Consider the following 22,790-nt stretch of genomic DNA (forward strand, 5'->3'; position numbering starts at 1 on the left):
ATTACATGACATCAATTTTATCAAGGCTCCTCTTCTTGGACATTCATTTACATGATTATGAAATTCAGAACAAATATTGAAGAAGCTGCCTTCCCTTTGGACACATAATAGTGAATCAAATCTTGGAAGCAATCAAAAGCCACTTGTGTGTAACAGCTTGCTTGAGTTGGACTTTGAACATTATTTGGCCTACCGAAGCACATGCCTTGTCTAATTCACATGCCTTTGTCCATTTCTATTCTTCATTTCACATTCTTTTCAAATAAATAGATCAATCGACCCATATATGAGTTAGCCAATTCAACCTATTGCGACTAATTCACCTTAGTAACTGCCCCTATTAGCTTCCTCCGCGCTCCTAGTACTCATCAAATCTTGGCTCTCCTAGCTCTCCTCAAAACTTGGCTCTCCTAGCGACCCTTCTTTGAGTTAGCCTACCTTAGAGATGCCTTCGCTATAACAATCATCACAACTTTACATGGCCAATAGACATATAGGTGGACCCATTGATGTGGCAATAGTAGGGTGAGTGAGCTACTTTCCAGCTTCATTTTAAAATAATGATAACGGCTAAATTGAGTAGCCGCGATTAATTAATGAGAGATATGGTTTAAAGATTAAATTATTAGGTGGCGTTTGGTTAAATGATGAGAATGATTATAGGTATAGATTTGATAGTAAAGTGGAATGAGAATGAGAATGGAAATGAAATCCACCTAGTTATATGAGTTTTATTGATTTCCAAAAATCTAGAAATCATTTTTAAATTATCATTCCCAAACCCACAAATCAAACACTATCTTTTACTATCATTCCATTCTCTCATTCCCAAATCCATCAATTTATTAATTAACGAGAGGTATGGTTTAGAGAAACTTTTTAAATTTTATTAAAAGGCAATCACTTCTAAATGAGATTTTTTTTTTTTTACATTAAATTTGTCAATTGATAAAACTATCATCTGGTTTCAAAGAGAATCATCTAAACCTGATTAAAAATAACCATTTTGAATGAAGCTTATTTATTTTATACTCCAACATACCAATTTGATTTATTCAATAATTTCTTAATTTTTTTTATAAAGAAACTTTCTAAAATTGGTTGAGAATGATCTTTTCACACATTTCAACATGATAATAATATAGAAAAAAAATAATATGTTGGAATTGAACTGCCCATACACAATTATTTGACATTTTCAAGATACATTAGAATATGAAGTCTTCTAGGATTCTAATTATATTAAATTTGAATTCAAAATTAAATAAATAAATTATATTTTTTTCATAATTAATTTTTATATATGCATGCATTGAATTGTCCTAAGTTTTTATTCATGAATATCAATATCTTCAATAGTATTTAAATTTATGTATTTATATTTTTTTACCAAATGAAGCATAAACAATTATTATTTGATGAATCTTATTATCTATGCAAGTCTTGAGAGTTAAATTACAAAATATGACTAGGTTTTTAATTTTCCTTATTCTGCTTCGAGATTCTCTAGGTTGATTCGCCTGTGTGCTAGTAGAAAAGTTGATCATTGTTGAAAAGATTACTATACGAGATAAGTCAAAAGTTAATTTAGAAAGAACTATAGGGTTTTTTTTCCCTTTCCTTTTATTTAACGCTATCCTTTTATACCTTTTTGGTGAACCCTTCGTCTTCCCTTATTTAATGATATTGTATCTGTTAGAGAGAATCTTTGTTTTTTCTTCTTCCATGTATTTAATGAAGCTATAATACTTGCATAATTAATAAAATTATATTAAATGAGAGAGTTTACTGTTTTGCTCCTTCTGACTGTTTCCCTTTCCTATGCACTGGTGGACTAATAATAGACATTTAATGTAGGTGACATCAATTCACCGAGATATAAATAAATAGTGCTAGAACGATATTTTCCCGAATCCAAGAGGGTCTACATTCCTCGATCGATAACTCAGCTCCATGAGATGTTAAAACAGGATAGGAGATCGGTCATACCAATATACCAAGGATATACCTTGCCCACTTGGGCACATGTGAGTGTCATGTCTATGTCCGATCAGCTTGATTAACATCCGATCGGGAGGACCTATAGTCTATTGGTTAGAATATGGGTTGTATCTACTATGCGTTAATCTTGACTATGACTGTCATATCATCCCTTATATTGACTTCTGCACGTCATGTGTAAGTCCTACCCTTCCTCTCTTGATTTTCTAACTTCCATCGCTTAGACTTCATTTATTGTCTGTGACTTTCCAAAATTCCTAATAGTTTTCGCTCCGTGGTATGAATCTACCCATTCGTCCCTGACTGGAGAGTTGAGAGAACTTAGGCTAGGGTATGACATTTCCATTGATTATATAATCTAAATACCAAGAGGAGATCAAGTACCCTCAATGTCTCCTCCTAGTTTCACCACTTTCTTCCATGGCCAGGTCGAAAGTGGACTCCGCTTCTCGATTCCCTAATTTTTCAAGGACGTTTGCACATACTTTGGCATCTCGTTGCACCAATTGGTACCAAATGTTATTAGGATCTTGTGCAGAGTTGCTGTGATTTTCCGACTGTATGACATTTCTCTAACCCCTAAATTTTTCCATTACTTTTTTCATCCAAAAAGGGTAGAATTAGGAGCCTTCCACTTTATGTCTCCAGTAGGGTGCAAGTTCTTGGACGGCAACCCGTTGTCATATAAAGGTTGGAAAAACAAATTCTTTTATCTAGAACCTCTAACTCCCTTTACTTTCCCGACCGACTACCGAGGAGAACTTCCTAATCTAACAATACTTGGTAAATATAAAAAGAATCCAAAATATTTACGAGCTTTGGAGATACTGATTAGTATGTGCTTCAATTGCACAACCATTATCCATAATGAAGGTTTTCTCTACAGGGCTCGCTTAAGCCCCAATGCTGCCGATCGGGAGAAGTCGCTCGGTAAGTCTTTCCTCCCATTCATTTTCCATGAGAACTAACTTAAGTTTCTTGTTTGCTTTTAGAGGAGATCATGCTGGGTGCCTTAATGAGCAAGTTATTGAAGGCTGAGTAAGCAACTTTTCGACCCCTAGTGACACCATAAGTTTCCTTAGATGCTGATGATGGAGCATCTACTGAAGTTGATCCACCTTATCCTCGAAGACCCCTGGGCACGAGTGTCAAGATTAGATCCTCTAGTCTAATGGTAACAATTGCTGAAGGAGTCTCCCAAGTGGAGCCTCTTTCCACCGAGTAGGTTGATGAAGCCACTCATTTGACCTCCCAACCGGCTGAGAACTCTCCTCTCATCCAGATCGAGGAGGTAATAGATGACCCGACCGAGGGAGATACGAACCACGACACCGACTTCCCCATTGCAAACAAGGAAACATAAATGCCCTAAACCATCCAGCTGAGCGATGGTTTTCCCAGAAAGACCAACTCCCCGACCAAGGGCGGGCATTTTGAAAAGAGAGCCTTCTCCACTCACAAGTACTCTGCAATCAACCTTTGAGACATTGCTCGGCATACCAACGGGCTCTGCTGGAGAAGAGTCTATACCCGAGCTGGAGGCATCTATAGGATCGGCCTTTCCTCGAATTCCCCCTAGTCTAAGTCGATTTAAGGAAATGACACGCCAAGCCAACCTACTATAGGTACTTAAGACTGGCGATTACGCTAAATCCCTATACAACTTGGACGTAATGGAGGTCACCCGCCACTTTAACACATCCATGCTTAAGGTATACACCCTAAATTTAATACTGCTACTCTGTTTATATGAGCAAATAAAGTTATATGGAGGTCATCTTTTTACAGTTATGGATAACACTTGAATATCTATAACCGTATTCCTGACCTGGTGAAACAAATTGGGCAATTGCTACAACAAGTTGGCGGTTTAGAAACACGTTTAGCAGAACCTACTCACTTGGCCGAAGAGGCCAAGGAGGAAGTCGCGCGAGCAAAGGAGGAATGCCATCTATAGGCAAACTTGGCAGCTAGTCTTCGTGAGGATTTGGAACTCTCTAGATCACAAGTATTCTTCATTAAGTCCGAGCTGGATGAAGCTATGTAGAGAGAAAACACCTCTCAATCACAAGTAAGCTCATTGACAGCCGTCTGGGATGAACTTACCCTCAAAGTTATCGCTCAGAAGACGTAACTCACCACTCTGGAACAACAAATTTCTATCTTGCAAAGGCAACTAACCTAGACAAAAGAGGAGGCTTCTACCCTTCGACAATAAGAAACAGAAGATATTAAGAGCTAGGTAACAGTGCTGACGCAGCTGGAGGAAGTGTGGCTTGAATTGATCCCCTATAAAGTTTAAGAGAAAGAATGGCAAGCGAATTTCAAAGCAGGGTTCCTAAAATATGAAGAATACTTTGACGTAATTGCTGCTCAGATCTTGAAAAAAAAAATGAAATAGGGCTTTGAAGGAGGCACTTGTCAATTAGTCCAAGTCAGGTTGGTACTCCAAGGCAATGAACTTGAATTTTTGGATATAGATAAAGTATGGGAAGAATTGCCTGAGTTAGAAAATATTGGGACAATTTCTCTTGATTAAGTTTGACTAAGCTTGAGTTGAGTCAAGCTTGAGTCGGGATTTGAGTTTTGATGTTTGACAATATATGGAGATTGCTAGGGCAATCATCCGGTTGTGGAGATGGTCAAAGGGTTGACCAGGTTGATGAGAATACAAGTCAAGTAGGTCAAGGTTGACAGGAGATTTGACTGGGAAAGTTCTAACTGGAGGTTAGGCGTATGGAAGTCCTAACTGGAGGTTAGGCGTATGGAAGTCCTAATTGGAGTTTAGGCAGTGGTGGAAGTTCTAACTGGAGGTTAGGTAAATTGGAAGTCCTAACTGGAGTTTAGGCAGTGGTGGAAGTCCTAACTGGAGGTTAGGCAAATTGGAAAGTCCAAGTGTGATCTTAGCAAAGGAGAAAGTCCTGGTGAGGAGCCAGGCAACCGAAAGTCCAAGTGTGATCTTGGCAAAGGAGGAAGTCTTGGTGAGGAGCCAGACATTTGGGAAGTCCTGGTGAGGAGCCAGACAACTGAAAGTCCAAGTGTGATCTTGGCAAAGGAGGAAGTCCTGGTGAGGAACCAGGCAATTGGGAAGTCCTAGTGGGAGCCAGGCAATGGAAAGTCCAAGTGTGATCTTGGCAAAGGTTGTAAGTCCAATCATGTGATCTTGGCAAGGTAAGTCCTAGTGTGACTTGGCAAGGAGAACTCGATAAGTAGGATGAGGCCAAAGGAAGCTCTTGAAGGCAAGACGTGAAAGATGAGGAGATATCCGAGGGACGCAAGGCTGATGGAGGAGGCTAGAAGGCTAGTTCGAGGTTAGTCGAGTGTGGTGGTATAATCTGACAACTAGGATAAGGCCGAAGGAAGCTCCTGAAGGTAAGGCGTGAAGGATGGGAGATATCCGAGGGACGCAAGGCTGATAGAGGAGGCTAGAAGGCTAGTTTGAGGTTCGTCGGGTGTTGCCAAATATTAGGCACGGAGACCCAACAAGTCACGGTTGACCAGGAGTTGGGTTGGAGGCTTTGGACTTGAGTTTGAGTCAAGTCCAGGCTGGTCGATCGATCGGGCGATCGATTAAACCAGGGTCCAATCAATCAGTCGATCGATTGGTGCGTGCTGCGATTGTGGGAAAGCCCAATCGATCGGTCGATCGATTGGGATGTGAAATCGCTAGCACAGAAGCTTTCCCAATCGATTGAGTGATCGATTGGGAGCTGCCCAATCGATTGGTCGATCTATTGGGCAGGGGAGTTCTCGCACGATTGCGAGAACACATAACGCTTCTGAATTGATCCACCGATCGATTCAGATGTTCCCAATCGATCGGTCGATCGATTGAGATTCGACCGTTGTATAGGAAACGAGCGATGGACGGCTGCGATGAAGTGGTGCTGACGTGGCAATCGATTGGGGATGAATTGGATCGATTGGGAGCACTGTTTAAAGCCTAGGCGGAGCATTTTCTCCGTAGATTTTTGTGATCTATTTTCTGTGAGTTTTGTGCGATCTTCACAGCGATTTCTCCAACACTCACGCCAATTCTTGAAGGCACTTGGGGAGCATCTCCAATGATCAAGAGGCAACACCAAATAGCAATAAGAAAGGTGTATTTACTTGTATTCTTGTAGTTTCTTCTTGTACTTGTGTTTGTATTGTGTGTGAGTTTGTACGAGGCTTCTCCGCCTTCGGCTGTGACCGAGAAGGAGATTTTTATAGTGGAGATAGCGTGTCGTGTGTGGATCCTTGAATTAGTCACCTCTACTTGAGGTGGATACCAAGTAAATCCTAGGTGTTAGCATTGTGAGTCTTGTATTTCATTTCCGCTGCATATTATCAACAAGATGAAGAAAACGATGCAAGCGCGCTACGAATCACTATTCACCCTCCTCTAGAGGGCACAAAGGTCTTAACAGAAAAGACTTTGTAAAATATTTATAACTTCCCCCACCTTGACAAGCGCTAAGGCTTTTTGAACCTTCTTGATATGTAATTTCCCTTTTGCGTATCGATATACTTTGTTAGACATAACCTTTGAATACTTAGATAGATTGTTGTTTTCTGACTGGAGACATACTATATTCCCGATCACTAATTTGATCGTAGTTACCATCCCGAGAGCAGAACTTGGAAAAAAAATCAGAATAGGAGGATAACAGTTGAATTTCTGAATTTTTGATTAGGGACAATAGTATTTCTTGGATTTGCAACTTGATCATAGTTGACCTCCCGAGAATGAACACTTAGAAAAGATTTGCACTTCATATAAATTTATTAGCTTTCGCTTGGGAAGGTGAACCCTCGCATTGGAGGATGACTTTATTAGCTTTCGCTCAGGAAGGTTGAACCCTCACATAGGAGGATGACTTTATTAGCTTTCACTCGAGAAGGTTGAATCCTCGCATAGGAGGATGACTTTATTAGCTTTCGCTTGGGAAGGTTGAACGCTCGCATCGGGGAATATATTTGCTGCCTTCCGCTTGAGAAGGTTGAACCATCGCATCAGAGGATATCTTTATTAGCTTCTGCTTGGGAAATTTGAACCCTCGCATCGGAGGATGACTGTATTAGCTTCCGCTCGAGAAGGTTGAACGCCCGCATCGGAGGATATAAGACAATTCATTGCAACAAAAAGGGTTGATCCACAACAAATTGTCATTTCAAAGAGTAAATATACACTCAACTTCTAAGAAACGATAAGACATTAACGATACAAGTCTCATTAACTTCTGTAAGGCTATAAATGATTGGCGCTCCAAAGTCAGGCTAACTTTTCTCCGTAAAGCTCTTCTAGATAATAACTCTCTGAATTTAATTTGGTGATCACCTGGAAAGGATCTCCCCATTGTGATTCTAATTTGTTGGCCTCACTGATCGACTTAATCTTTCACCATACTAGGTTTGTGACTTAAAACGATCGGGGGATCACCTTCTTGTTATATGTCTGCATCATCCTTTGTTTGTAGGCGGTGAGTCGAGCAGCAATTTTGTCCCTGAGTTCAATCACCAAGTTAAGATTGATAAATCGTTGCTCGACATTATTTTCTTCATCATAATTTTGTCGGCAAATGGACTCTTCTCCTACCTCTGCCAGTACCATAGCTTCTCCTCCATGAACCAAATAAAAAGGAGTCTCGCCCGTACTTTCCCTTGGAGTTGTCCGATAAACCTATAAGATGCTCGGTAGTTCTTCAACCCAACTACCTTTAACATGATCTAGCTTGATTTTAAGACCTCGAATAATCTCTCGATTGACAACCTCTACTTGCCCATTGCTCCGAGGATAAGCTACGATATGAAAGCTTGCTGAATGCCAAGTCCTTCACACCATTCTCAAAGCTTGCATCCCTAAAATTGTTAACCATTATTAGATACTATCTTGTGAGGGATTTCATATCAACAAACAATGTTTTTCCACAAAACTTTCATAACTGCCTCTTTTGTAATCCGAGCAAGAGTCTTAGCTTCCATCCATTTTGAAAAATAATCAATGATGACCAATAGAAATTTCTTCTATTATGGGTCAGTCGAGAAGGGGCTCACTATATCCATTCTCCATTGATCAAAAGGATACAAGATGGTGGAAGTTTTGAGCAACTCAGTTGGGTGATGGGACAAGGGTTGATGTTTCTAATTGTGCTCGCAAGTAGCAACAACTTAGCTATATGTGCCTATAGTGTTGGCCAAAAATAAATAGCTAACAAAACCTTCCGAGCCATGGTTCGTCCTCCTATATGATTATCACAGATGCCTTCATGAATTTTTCTCATGACATAATCAATGTCGTTGGGTCCAAGGCATTTATGTTGGGTTTTTCGGGCCGCGAAAATCATTTTTTCGCATCGCGGAAACCCCGAAACTCCCTAGCCAACGGATCCGTGCGAAGAGTATAGAACAAAAATTTTACATGTACGAGTTTACTAACTAGATCTACACTTAGATCTACATGTTTAGAAGGTTACCCTTGTTGCGTGCCTTTTTGCGAATCTCGCTCGTCCAAGGTGCGCCGGATCTCGAGTGTGTTCAAACGTACACACCTCTAGTAGTATCCATACGAACAAGAAGTGTTCTCTAACACTCAAGGATGGAGAAGAGAATACCACAAGTGTGCTAGCACTTCTTGATGCTCTCGGATAGGATTGGAAGATGAAGAAAGGAAAAGAAGAGAACACACTCCTCTAAAAACTCTATGTGACTTTCACTAACCTTTCTTCTTGGATTAGATTCACTCACCTTCTTCTTCCTTGCTTGAAACCCACGGCAACAGTAGCAAAAGAGGAGGAAGAACCCAAGGAAGAAGATGCAACAATGAACACACATCAATGCCACAAAACAAAACCTCCACCCACATTAGTGTGGCCGACCACATCTTGTAACTCCCCTCATTTAATGTGGCCGGCCACATTAAATGGAATGGGATGTGTAACCTCCATGAGGTGGCACACCATGATGAGGTGGAGATGATGTGGCAAGGTTAGTCATGCCATGTAGGATGAGTCAACCTTCATGATGTGGCAATACATCAAGTCAAACTTGATGTTTCAACTTCCATTTGGTCAAGTCAAAATTGACCAATTCTCTTCCTTGTTGAGTTAAAACCAACCTTTGGTTCAAGTCAATTTTAATCTAATGAATCTCAATTCATTAATATAAATTGACTCAATGAATCAAATTTAAATTAGACTCATTCAACAATTGAATATAATTGAGTCTAACTCAATAAGTCTAATTTGAATTAATCCGAATCCAATCTTTGGTACATCATATGAACCTAATCCAATTGGTTCATCATATGAACTTAATCTCCATCCACTTGTTCTTTGTGTGTGACCCAATAGGTTCTTGTAACGTTGGCAATGTTTCTAAACTCCTTTAGAAAACATAAGTAATGAACGGCATCTAGCAATACATCATTGCTACCCAAGTTACAAGAATGTTGAGATCCAACATCACCTTGTGAATACTAATTGTGACTCCTCACAATATATGACAAGTGCCCTTCTATCCTAGACATCTAGATTGATCAATGTGAGGCATAGATCATGTCATCCTCTAATCAATCTAAATCTTGAACTCCAAGTAGACTCACTCGATCAAATGAGCTCAATATCTCATATTGACTCATTTGGGCATGACCATGCACTTCGTGATCTCACTCTATCAAGAATATCGATGTCACTCCCATCATATAGGAGGGATAGATCCCATCTACATCACTCACATCCCTCCGCATAATTTGTTACATATCCAGTAATCGCCTTTATAGTCCACCCAGTTACGGGTGACGTTTGACGAAACTAAAGTACATAACTCCTTATGTAGGGAACCATAGTGACTTCAGGTCTAAGGACTAGTAGTCATACTAATAGCCACATGAGAAAGTATATGACACTCATATAACGATCCATGATACTTTCTCATGGCAGGTCATTCAGTATACATTCTCTAATGCATACCCATGTGTCAACTTGATATCTCTATATCCATGACTTGTGAGATCAAGTCATCGAGTTGACCTACATGCTAGTCTTATTACATTAACATTATCCCTGAATGTTAATACTCGACTAGGAATGATTAAGAGTAGTGTTTCCTATATCATCTCACTATCGATTCAACCAATCGATTGATATAGGTAAGAACCTTCTACTCAAGGACGTTATTATACTTAGTTTATTTGGCACCAATACAAGTAAGTATAATAACCAAAAACCAAATGCCTTTATTTATATATAGAATATGATACAACAAGTCCATAATATAATCATCAAATGATTGGCTCTAGGGCTCTAGCTAACAATTTAATTAGAGGACGACCGAAGGCTCGATGATATAATTGCTCCCCTATTAATGTGTACCGAGGGGCTCTTCTCTTAAATAAGCGGGCTTTAGCTGAATCAGTTGGTAATATTCCTTGATAAAGAAAAAAATATAGAAACTCTCTAATATATATATTTCTCGCTCAGTAGTTTGGTTTATATGAGTGATATATAAAGTTCGAGAGATCGGATCATCTAAAGTCCACATGGCTAAATTAAGCATTTGCCATTTTTGCCAACTCATCTGCCTTCAAATTCTTCGATCAGGGTATTCTCTGAAGGCTTACATCTCGAAAGTTATTTTTTAACAGTTCAAACACTTCAATCACTAATTCCTTATTTCAAAAGTTCCTTCCAACTGTTGTGCTACTAGCTATGAATCTGAATATATAATTATCCGAGCAGCACCCACTCTTTTTGCCACCTGAAGACCAGCTAGTAGGGTCTCATACTCAGCTTCATTGTTTGAAGCTCGAAAGTTAAGTCGAGCGACTAACTATAGAATATCATGTCGAGGTGAAATCAATAATGCTCCAACTCCACCAGCCAACCGATTGGAAGAGCCATCCACATATACCTTCTAGGTTTCTTCACCATCAAGATTGGATATTTCCGCCATGAAATCTACCAGAGTTTGCACTTTGACTGTTGTGCATGGTTGATATTAGATATTATATTCTCTGAGCTTAGTTGCCCATTTAACAAACTGCACAGAAACTTCAAGGTTTATCAGGACCCAGCCAAACTTGCTTTTCGTAAGGATAATGATGGGATGAGTTAGAAAATATGGTCTCAACCGTTGAGCAGTTAAGACCAAGCCAAATGCCAACTTCTTCAGCACGGAATATTAGCTTCTATATTTTTTTTTTATAAATGGCTATGGAAATAAATTGGGTATTAAACCATACCTTCTTGCCACAATAGGACTGAGTTGGCAACTTGCTCAGTCATCAATAAATATATCATGCCTCAAGGAGTTTGTCTACTTCTACTTGGATGAGTTATTTTGTTGAGCATTGAAATGTCTCTTTCTTTGTTTGATCGGTCGAGAATCAGACAATATATTTAATTTATGCTCCATCAGCTTAGGAAAAATACCTTTGACTTCATTTGTTGAGAAAGCGAAGATATCATAGTTTTTCCTAAGGCAGTCTAATAGTTTTTGCTTCAAACCTAGTTCCAGATTGGCAAAGATTCGTGTAACACCATCTTCCCACTCGTGATGAATGCGGATCTCCTCTTGTTCATATTCCTTTGGTCGGTGAGATTTCTCATCTTTATTCGGTCGGGGCAGGGAAGCGTCTGGGTAATTTGTAAGGTTTTCAGAGTTCTCCAAACTTTTCAGACTCAAGTCGAATAACATTCACATAACACTTTTAGGATGCTAGTTGGTCACCCATCACTTCCCAAACCTAGTTGTCCACCGAAAATTTGATCTTCTAGTAATAAGTGGAGATGACTGTTTGGAACGCGTTAGTGTGGATCTCCCCAAAATCACATTATAGGAAGAAGCGGTGTCAACCACCATAAAAGGTGCCCTCCTGGTCCTCTCTAGAGCAGCATTTAAGAGTGATACTGAGAGGGAGATTATTCTGATCGACTGTACTTGATGCCCAGAAAACCCAATCAACAGTGTAGCAAAGGGTTGCAACTCTTCATTATCAATTTGCATTTGGTCCATTGCTATTGAATATAGTCCTTTAGCTTCTCCTTCGGCTTCTATCTTAAGACAATAAATTCATGGAGGTTTTATAATACCTCCTACTACTAGTGAAGTGGTGTAGAAATATAGTCCTGAATTCTCCAAACGATTGAATGGAATTTACTATGAGTCAGAAAAACCACCTTTATGTCGGTCCTGAGAGTGTAGTTAGGAATACCCTACTTCACTCGCATCTAAATACTGGTGCAACAGTGATGTATTCTCAAACGTACAGATATAGTCCTCAAGATCCGTTGAACCACTATGGTCTGCTGTAGTTGGTGGTTGATAATAACGAGGCAACGTATCCTCCAGAATATTAAGGCTGAAAGGAGAAATGACCAGATTTCCTGATCGACCCTTTATTGGTGCCTATGCCCGAGCGGAATCATGCGGGGGAGTATTTTCAGTTGATGACTCCACTGATCGAGCGCCCCAGGATGCCCGATTAGATGTGGCCCCACACCACTAGTTTACCTTGATGTTGCTCGGGATAAGTGGGGTTGTTTTGTTTGTGCAGGAGGCACCATTCTGGGTGAAGGGAGGTTTACTCGCTCCTGAGACCCTGTTGTCGGCTACTGTTGCACTTAGTTCACTTGCTACTGTAGTAGTGCATCTCTCACGATGCCAGCTACAATCTAGGTAAACTCTACTTGAGTTAGAGTAATATGTCCGGTGTCATCCATGAGTATCAGGTTCAAGAGTAGAGTTCCCATAAATTGCACCAATTTAATCTTGCTATGAGATCCTCAAGGTTGACTCGCCGATGTGCTAGCAGGAAAGTTGACCAGTATTGAAAAGATTGACGTAAGAGATAAGTCGAAAGTTGATTTAGGAAGAAGAACCATAGGGACTTTTTTTCCTCTTTCCTTTCACTTAGCGCTATCCTTTTATACTTTTTAGATGGACTCTTCGTCTTTCCCTATTTAATCATGTTGCATCTATTATAGAGGATCTTCATTTTTTTCTTCCGTATATTTAATGAAGTTATAATACTTGCATAATTAATGAAACAACATCAAATGAGAGAGACTACCATTTTACTCCTTCTAACTATTTCCCTTTCCCACACACTCATGGACTAATAATAGGAATTCAATGTAGGTGACATCAATTCATCGAAACATAAATAAATAGTGACAAAACGACATTGTCCTGAGTCAAAGAGGGTCTAGATTCCCCGATCAATGACTCAATTGCATGAGATGTTAAAACATGATAGGAGATCAGTCATACTAGCATCCCATGGATATACCTTGTCCAATTGGACACATGTGAGTGTCATGTCTATGCTCGATCAACTTGATTAAGAGCACAGATCCTCTGGTCCGAAATTTGCGGACCAGGGGATGATCCACTATTATAGACCCTTGATTTGGATGGACCCTACCAATTTAAAGATGAGCTCCATCCAAATCAATGGTCCTCATACAGTGGACCATCCTCTGGTCCGTAAATTGCGGACCAGAGGATCCCTACTGCTTGATTAATGCCAGATAGGGGGGCTTATAGCCAATCAGTTAGAATAGAGGTTATATCTATTATGTATTGACCTTGACTCTAACTACTATATCATCCCTTATAATAACTTCTTGTTGCCACATGGTGCCCTCTTTGGACAACCACATCACAATATCAAGTACATTAAATGCCTATTATTAGTCCACGAGTGCATGAGAAATGGGAACTTTTAAAAGGGGAAAAATAGTAGTCTTCTTTATTTGATGTGGTTTCATTAATTATGCAAGTTTTATAGCTTTATTAAATACATGGAAAAAGAAAAAAATGAAGATCCTCTATAATACATGCAACATCATTAAATAGGAAAGAAGAAGGGTCTACCAAAAAGGTATAAAAAGATAGCACTATATGAAAGGAAAGGGGAGAAAAAAAGACCCAACAATTCTTTCCTAAATAAATTTTTGACTTGTCTCTTGCAACAATCTTTTTAATAGTAGTCAACTTTCTTGCTAACACACTAGCGAGTCAACATTGAGGATCTCCGAGCAGGATCAAATTAGTATTATCTGTGGGAAGGTACGGAGGTGGAGTTTAGTCACACCTCCCCTGTTATAAAATTATTCACAATAAACTTGTAAACATCTGTCACATTCATCATTCTGTGACTTGGCCATTGCACCCTTTTGCTTGTTGCACACCCGATTCATAATTCTGGTACTCATAGTAGTACAGTGTGTTCAGTGTGAAGCTCTCATTCCATGCCATCCACCCCGCTGCCTCCACCATCCCCTCGATGTATGATTGCATGTATACCATCCTCGAGAACTCCTTCCATGGCAGCCCCAGGAAGGTCTTCACCGAGTAGTTCCCCTCCATCAGCTCCAATGCCACCCCTATCGTGCAATCGTGGATGGAGAAGCTGGTGTTACCGCAGTGACGAGTGCATCCCAGCACCATCACCATGTTCGCTTGCTCCCAAAGCGGTGGGGGCGCGTAAATGTGGCAGTTCTGGAACATGGCGACGACGTTACCAAATATGAAGTTGATGATGTCATGGACCTTGTACTTGTGGTAGAATTGGCAGTTTAAGTGTGCGTAGAGTGTGTCCTAGTACACGAGGAACTTGTAGCAGTAGAAGATAGAGAGGTCAGCATTGTTCCACATCGCCATCGCCTGCTGCTTCGTCGGCCCTGCCATGTTCTCGAAGGTCATGTCCTGGGCGATGAATTGATCCCCATACACCGCCGCACCAAACATAAATTTACATGATACAAATTGAAAATAACAACTTGGTGGATGCTCTGCTCACCGAATGTAGCAGTGTCGAAGGTTTTCCAGCCGTCGAGAACATTGTGGTTGGATGTGATCACAGTCTGGTCGGTTCCTGCACCAATCAAAATCAGGTTCTTTTTATTCTTCGACACGATCACGTTCTCCTAGTACGCCCTTCGCTAACGTAGATGATGAAGTAGTTGTCCTCTTCAACAATAGTGTCTTTAGGGACGAAAGCAATGACTTCCCCGACGGTGATAAAATTGTCAGTACCATCTTGGGCCACCCTCACCGGTTGGTTTACAAGCACCACCACGTTGAGTCCAATAGCGATCAAACAAAGAAGAAAGAAGGCAAGAAGAGCTCCCCTTGATGCCATTGAAACACGTTGGTAAAATCAAAGAAGTACGATAGTGCATCTATATAGATCAGCAACAAAATCACGTATAAATGTGAACAGAATTTAATCAAATTGCTAAAGTCTCATATTACGATAATTATATAGGCAAATAAAGAAAGTGTATTGCTACTATTTTTTTTAGAGTGGATGATTGTTAACAGAACTTCATCAAATTGCCAAAGTCTCTGGAGGCTAAGGACTTTGGTAGTAATGGTTCAAAATGACGAGGAGTAATAGATGTGGATGCCCACCTATAGTTAATCTATCGACTTAAACAAGCACAGATGCCTACCAATAACATCTAGCGACATAACACTTAAGCAGAAGAAGAAAGGATTTGCTATTAAGAGGAGCAAGGCAAAATTAGGGAGAAGCAAAACTTCCATCCTGATCTTGCTCCGAGATCGTCAAGGTTTACTCATTGGTGTGCTAGCAGAAAAGTTGACTATTGTTGAAAAGATTATCATAAGAGACAAGTCGAAAGTTGATTTAGGAAAAAGAACCTTATGGTCTTTTTTTCTCCTCTTTCCTTTCACTTAGCACTATCCTTTTATACCTTTTTGGTTGATCTTTTGTCTTCTTCTATTTAATGATGTTGCATCTATTATAGAAGATCTTCATTTTTTCTTCTTCCATGTATTTAACAAAGCTATAAAACTTGCATAACTAATGAAACCACATCAAATAAGGGAGACTACTGTTTTACTCCTTTTAACTGTTCTCCTTTCCCACATACACGTGGACTAATAATAAACATTTAATAAATAGTGTCAAACGACATTTTCCAGAGTCAAAGAGGGTCTAGGTTCCCCAATCAGTGACTCAGCTTCATGAGATATTAAAATAGGATAGGAGATCGGTTATACCAGCACTCCAAGGATATACCTTGTCCACTTGGGTACATGTGATTAACACATGATCGGAAGGGCCTATAGTCGATCGATTAGAACAGGGGATATATCTACTATGCATTGACCTTGACACTGCCACATTATCTCTTATATTGACTTCTTGATGCCACATGACACCTCTTTAGACTGTCGTATCACAATGTTGCATACATTAAATGTCTATTATTAGTCCATGAGTGTGTGGGAAAGATGAACAATTAGAAGGAGGAAAACGATAGTCTCATTCATTTGATGTGAATTCAGTAATTATGCAAGTATTATAGCTTCATTAAATACATGGAAGAAGAAAAAAATAAAAATCCTTTATAATAGATGTAATATCATTAAATAGGGGAAGACGAAGTATCCACCAAAAAGGTATAAAAGTATAGCGCTAAGTGAAATAAAAGGGGAGAAAAAAACCCTATAGTTCTTCTTCCTAAATGAACTTTCGACTTGTCTTTTGTGGCAATCTTTTCAACAGTGGTCAACTTTTCTGCTAGTACATGTGAGTCAACCACGAGGATCTCGGAGCATAATCAAATTGGTGTTGTATGTGGGAAGGTACGGAGGTAGATTTCAGCCACACCTCCCCCGTTATAAAATTATTCACGATGAACTTGTAAGCATTTGTCACGTTCATCAGTCTATGACCCGACAACTACACCCTTCCGCTCATTGCCATGCCTGGTTCATAATTTTAGTACTCACCATAGTAGAGCGTGCTCAATGCAAAACTCTCGTTCCATGCCATCCACCCCACAACCTATACTATCCCTTTGATGTATGACTACATGTACACTGTCCTCGAGAACTCCTTCCATGGCCACCCCAAGAAGGTCTTCACCGAGTAGTTCCCCGCCATCAGCTATGGTGTAGCCCCAATAGTGCAGTTGTGGATGGAGAAGTTTGTGCTATCGCGGTGATAAGTGTGGCCCTGCGTCGTTACCACATTCACCTGGGTAGTTCTGGAACATGGCAGCGACGTTGCTGATGATGAAGTTGACAGTGTCGTGGACCTCACGGTTGTAGTAGAATTGGCTGTTTGAGTGCACATAGAGTGTGTCCTGGTACCATAGGAACTTGCAGCCATAGAAGATAGAGAGGCCAACATTGTTCCACATCGCCACCGCCTGCTACTTCGTCGGCCCTGCTGTGTTCTCGAAGGTCATGTCTTGGGCGATGAATCGATCCTCATATACTGCTACACCAAACATAAATTTACATGACACAAATTGAAAGCAATGACTTGGTGGATGCTCTGCTCACCGAATGTAGTAGTGTCGGAGGTTTCCTAGTCATCGAGGACATTGCGGTTGGATGTGATCATAGTTTCGTTGGTTCCTGCACTAATCAAAATTAGTTGTTTTTTGTTCTCCGGCATGATCACGCTCTCCTAATATGCCCCTTTGTTGATGTAGATGGCGAAGTAGCCACCATCTTCAATAGTAGTGTCGTTAGGGGCAAAAGCGATGGCTTCCCCGACGATGCTAAAGTTGTTAGTGTCGTCTTGGGCCACTCTCATCGACTGGCAAGCACGCCCACGTCAAGTCCAACCACGATCAAACAAAGAAGGAAGAAGGCAAGAAGAGCTCCCCTTGACGCCATTGAAACACGATGGTGCAATCAAAGAGTTACGATAGCAAATCTATATATATCAGCAACAAAGCGGGTATAAGTGCGAACAAAACTTCATCAAATTGCTAAAGTCTCGTATATGATAATTACATATGCAAATAAAGAAAGTGTATTGCTACCATTTTTTTTAGAGAGGTTGAGTGTCAATAGAACTTCATCAAATTGGCAAAGTCTTTGGAGATGACGGAGTTTGGTAGTAGTGGTTCAAAATGATGGGAAGTAATAGGTGTGGATGTCAAACTATTGTTAATCTATTGACTCAAACAACCACAGATGCCAACCAATAATATTGATGGGGCATGACACTTAAGCAGAGGAAAAAAGACTTTGTTATTAAGAGGATGAAAGGCAAAGTTAGGGAGAAACAGAACTTCCATCTTGATCCTACTCCGAGATCTTCAAGGTTGACTTGTTAGTGTGCTTGTAGAAAAGTTGACTACTGTTGAAAAGATTGTCACAAGAGACAAGTAGAAAGTTGATTTAGGAAGAAGAACCATTGTCTCTTTTTCTTCCCTTTCCTTTCACTTAGCATTATCCTTTTATACCTTTTTGGCGAACCCTTTGTCTTCCCCTATTTAATGATGTTGCATCTATTATAGAGGATCTTTGTTTTTTCTTCTTCCATGTATTGACTCAGCTGCATGAGATGTTAAAATAGATAGGAGATCGGTTATACCAGTGCACCAAAGATATACCTTGTCGACTTGGGCATATGTAAATGTCATGTTTATGTCCGATCGGCTTGATTAACAACCAATTGGGAGGGCCTATAGTTGATCGGTTAGAACAAGAGTTATATCTACTATGCGTTGACCTTGACTCTGACTGTCACATCATCCCTTATATTGAATTCTTGACGGCACTTCGTGTCGTCTTTGGACTGCGACATTACAAGTGTGTGGAAAAGGATAACACTAAGTGAAATGAAAGGGGAGAAAAAAAAGACCCTGCGGTTCTTTTTCCTAAATCGACTTTCGACTTGTCTCTTGCAGTAATTTTTTTAACAGTGGTCAACTTTCTTGCTAGTACACAGACGAGTCAACCTTGAGGATCTTGGAATAGTATCAAATTAGTATCATCTGTGGGAACTCTATTCCTAAACTAGATACTCATGGATGACATCGGACATATTACTCTAACTCAAGCAAAGTTGACTTAGATTGTAGCTGACATTGTGAGAGATGCACTACTATAGTAGGAAGTGAGCCAAGTGCAACAGCAGTAGGCAACAGGGCCTAAGGGCCTTAGGAGAGAGTAAACCTCCCTCCGCTTAGAATGGTGCCTCCTTCACAAATGGAACAAACTCACTTATCCTGATCGACATCAAGGCAAATTGGTGATGTGGGTCGCATCCGATCAAGCAACTTGGGGGGTGCTCGATCAATGGAGTCATCTGCTAGAAATACTTCCCTGCGTGATTCTTCTCAGGCACAGGCACCAACAAAGGGACGATTAGGAAATCTGGTCATTTCTCCTTTCATCTTCAATATTCTAGAGGATCCATTGCCTCGTCATTATTGACCACCAACTACAAGATACTACATTGGTTCAACGGTTCCCAAGGATTATATTTGTAAGTTTAAGAATATGTCACTACAAGACCAGTATTTAGATGGAGTAAAGTGTAGGGTATTCCTAACTACGCTCTCAGAATCAACACAAAGGTGATTTTCTTGACTCCCACCAAACTCTATTCACTCGTTTGGAGAATTCAAGAATATATTTCTACACCACTTTTCTAGCAATAAGAGATATCACAAAACCTCTATGAATTTATTTGCCTTGAAATAGAAGCTGAAGAAGACACTGAAGGACTATATTCAAAGGTTTAATAGGATGGAACAAGACGTCCCTTCAGCTATCTCAGAAATACTTATGAGCGAATTCTCACAGGGTCTTCTAAAGGGAGATTTTTTTTTTCAGATCTTTAGTGAGAAAGCCCCTGCTAGTTTTAATGATTTACTTGGCCAATCAGTCAAGTATGTGAATATGGAAGAAGTTCAATTTGCTCAAAGAAAGGACCTTCGAATTCCAAACCAACCTAATAGTGAGCCCAAGAAAAGAGAACCTCCTTTTCCTTTGAAAGCCGAGGAATCTTACTTGTACAAACACAAGAATCATTGAGCAGAAGGAGCCATTAAGTATATAAAGGTTGCTCCTCTAGACCAGCATTTGGGTTCCTAAACCTCCAAAGTAGGAGCATTTTTGCATTTACCATCAGTCTCGTGGGCACGCCACAGAAGACTGCTACACCTATAATAATCACCAACAAAGATCTGCCACTCATACATAGTATAAAAAGTTGAGGTATGCTTCATCTTGGTCGACTCAACCAATCTGGAACAATAGCTGATCGATATAGCAAGATCAATGAGAACATGAGCCCCTGAAACAACAAAGAGAGGCTTTACAGTCGTCTGAAGAAGAGGACCAGAGGAAACAAGAAAAGGGAAAAGTTATTGCTTGGGGGCCACCTAATCAGGATAATCTCTGGAGGACCAATTGATGGTGACTCCAACCGAGTGAGAAAAACTCATGCTTGCCAATTAGAAGTTCATGCGGTGGGAACTAGTTGGGATCGAAGAGTCGGTCCTTCTATCAGCTTTGGGTCTGAAGACCTTAAGGGGATTGAAGCGTCACATGAGGATGCCCTGGTAATCGAAGATCTAATTGCAAATTATATTGTTAAGAGGATTTTTGTGGATACAAGAAGTTCCGTGAATATTATCTTTAAAAGGGCAATGGGCCAAATACAAATTGATAATGAAGAATTGCAGCCCTTGGCTACACCACTGATCGGGTTTATTGGGCATCAAGTATAGTCGCTTGGAATGATTTCCTTCTCAGTATCACTTGAAGATGTTGCTCTAGAGAGGACCAGGAGGACACCTTTTATGGTGGTTGACACTGCTTCTTCCTACAATGTGATTTTGGGGAGACTCATACTTAACGTCTTCCAAGTAGTCGTCTCCACTTATCACCAAAAGATCAAATTTTCAGTGGACAACTAGGTGGAGGAAGTGAGGGGTGACCAACTAGCATCTCAAAAGTGTTATGCGGAAGTTATTGGACTTGAGTCTGAAAAGTTCGGAGAACTCTGGAAAGTTTATAAATTGCCCAAAAGGTTCCTTTACCCCGATTGACTAAAGATGAGAAACCTCACCAACCGAAGGAAGATGAACAAGAGGAGATATGCATTCATCCTGAGTGGGAAGACGATGTTACATGAATCTCTGGCAATCTAGAACCACACTTGAAGCAAAAACAAGTAGATTGCTTTAGGAAAAACTATGCTATTTTTCCTGGTCAACAAATGAAGTCAAAGGTATTTTTCCTAAGCTGATGGAGCATAAATTAAATATGTTACTTGATTTTCGACAGGTCAAATAGAGAAGGAGACATTTTAGTAGGGATGTAAATGAGTCGAACCGAGCCGAACAATATTAAGCTCGAGCTCGGCTCGTTTAAGTTATGTTCGAGCTCGAGCTCGAATCGAGCTTTTATCCCAAGGATCGAGCTCAGCTCATTTTAGAATTATCAAGCTCGCGAACAGTTCGAGTTCGGCTCGTTATTAGCTTGATTATCAAAGTTAACGAGCCTAACTCGTTAAGCAAGCTCGGGCTCATTTAGAGCTCATTTTCAGCTCGTCTTAGAGCTCATTTTTTGGCTCATTTTAAAGCTCATTTTAAGGCCCGTTTTAGATCTCATTTTTTGGCTCGTTTTAGAGCTCATTTTTTGGCTCGATTTAAGGCTCGTTTTAAGGTTCATTTTAAGGCTCTTTTTTTGGCTCGTAAGCCTATAAACGAACATGTTCGCGAGCTCACGAGCCGAATATCCTTAAGCTCGAGCTCGGCTCGATAAAACTGTCGAGCTCGAAATCGAGCTCGAGCTCGGCTCGATAAGATAAACGAACGAACTCGAACGAGCTTTTTACCGAATCGAACTTCGAATAGCTCGTGAACTGTTTGGTTCATTTACATCCCTACATTTCAGTGCTCAACAAAATAAGATCATCCGAAGAAAAGTAGACAAACTACCTGAGGTAGGACATAAAAAAAAGGTACAATTCCTAACCTGGATTGCAAATGTTGTATTGGTACCAAAAGTGGGTGGCAAATGGTGTGTCTGTATTGACTTTCAGGACCTCAATCGAGTGTGCCTAAAAGATTATTATCCCCTCCCTCACATAGACCATATGGTAGATTCAACCTCTGGATACGAGTACATCTATATATTGGATGCTTATCAAAGCTATCATCAAGTCCTGTTAGCTCTTAGTGATCAAGAAAAAGTAAGTTTCGTCACTACAGACAGAACATATTACTACACCATTATATTGTTCAGTCATAAAAAAGCAAGAACCACTTATTAAAGGATGATGGATAGGGTGTTTAAACATTAGATCGGGCAAAATATGGAGGTTTAGATGGATGACTTACTCCTACAGATAATCTAAGGCAAAGATTTAATTTCAGACATTTAATAGACTTGTGATACTTTGAGAAGACATATGTTCAAATTAAATCCAAAGAAGTGTGTCTTTGGGGTTAAGAATGAGCATTGTTTGGGATATATGGTGACCAAATAGGGCATCGTGCCTAATCCAGAAAAGGTAGAAGTTCTGCAGCATATGACTCCTCGTTGGAATCTTCAAAAAACTCAAAGATTAGAGGGTCGAATAATAGCTCTGTCTAGGTTTATTTTCCAAATGGTCGATCAAAGTCTACCATTCTTTAAAATTCTTCACAAAGCTTCTAAATTTGAGTTGGACACCAGATGTGATCAAGCCTTCAACTAGCTCAAGGAATATTTAGCTGGTCTACCCGTACGATCCAAACCTATAGCAGCAGAAACATTATTCTTATATTTATCGACGACTAAGCAGGCTGTCGGCTCATCCCTATTGCAGGAAGAAGGTACGGTTTAATACCAAATTTATTTCCATAGTTATTTATTAAAAAATATAGAAGGCAGATATTCCGTGCTAGAGAAGTTGGTATTTGTCTTGGTTTTAATTGGTCGATAGTTGAAGCCATATTTTCTGGCTCATCCCATTATTGTCCTTACGAATATCCAGCTTGGTCGGGTCCTGATAAAACCTGAAGTTTCTAGGA

The sequence above is a fragment of the Zingiber officinale genome, chromosome 5A (assembly GCF_018446385.1).
Source record: "Zingiber officinale cultivar Zhangliang chromosome 5A, Zo_v1.1, whole genome shotgun sequence".
NCBI classification, from domain to species: Eukaryota; Viridiplantae; Streptophyta; class Magnoliopsida; order Zingiberales; family Zingiberaceae; genus Zingiber; species Zingiber officinale.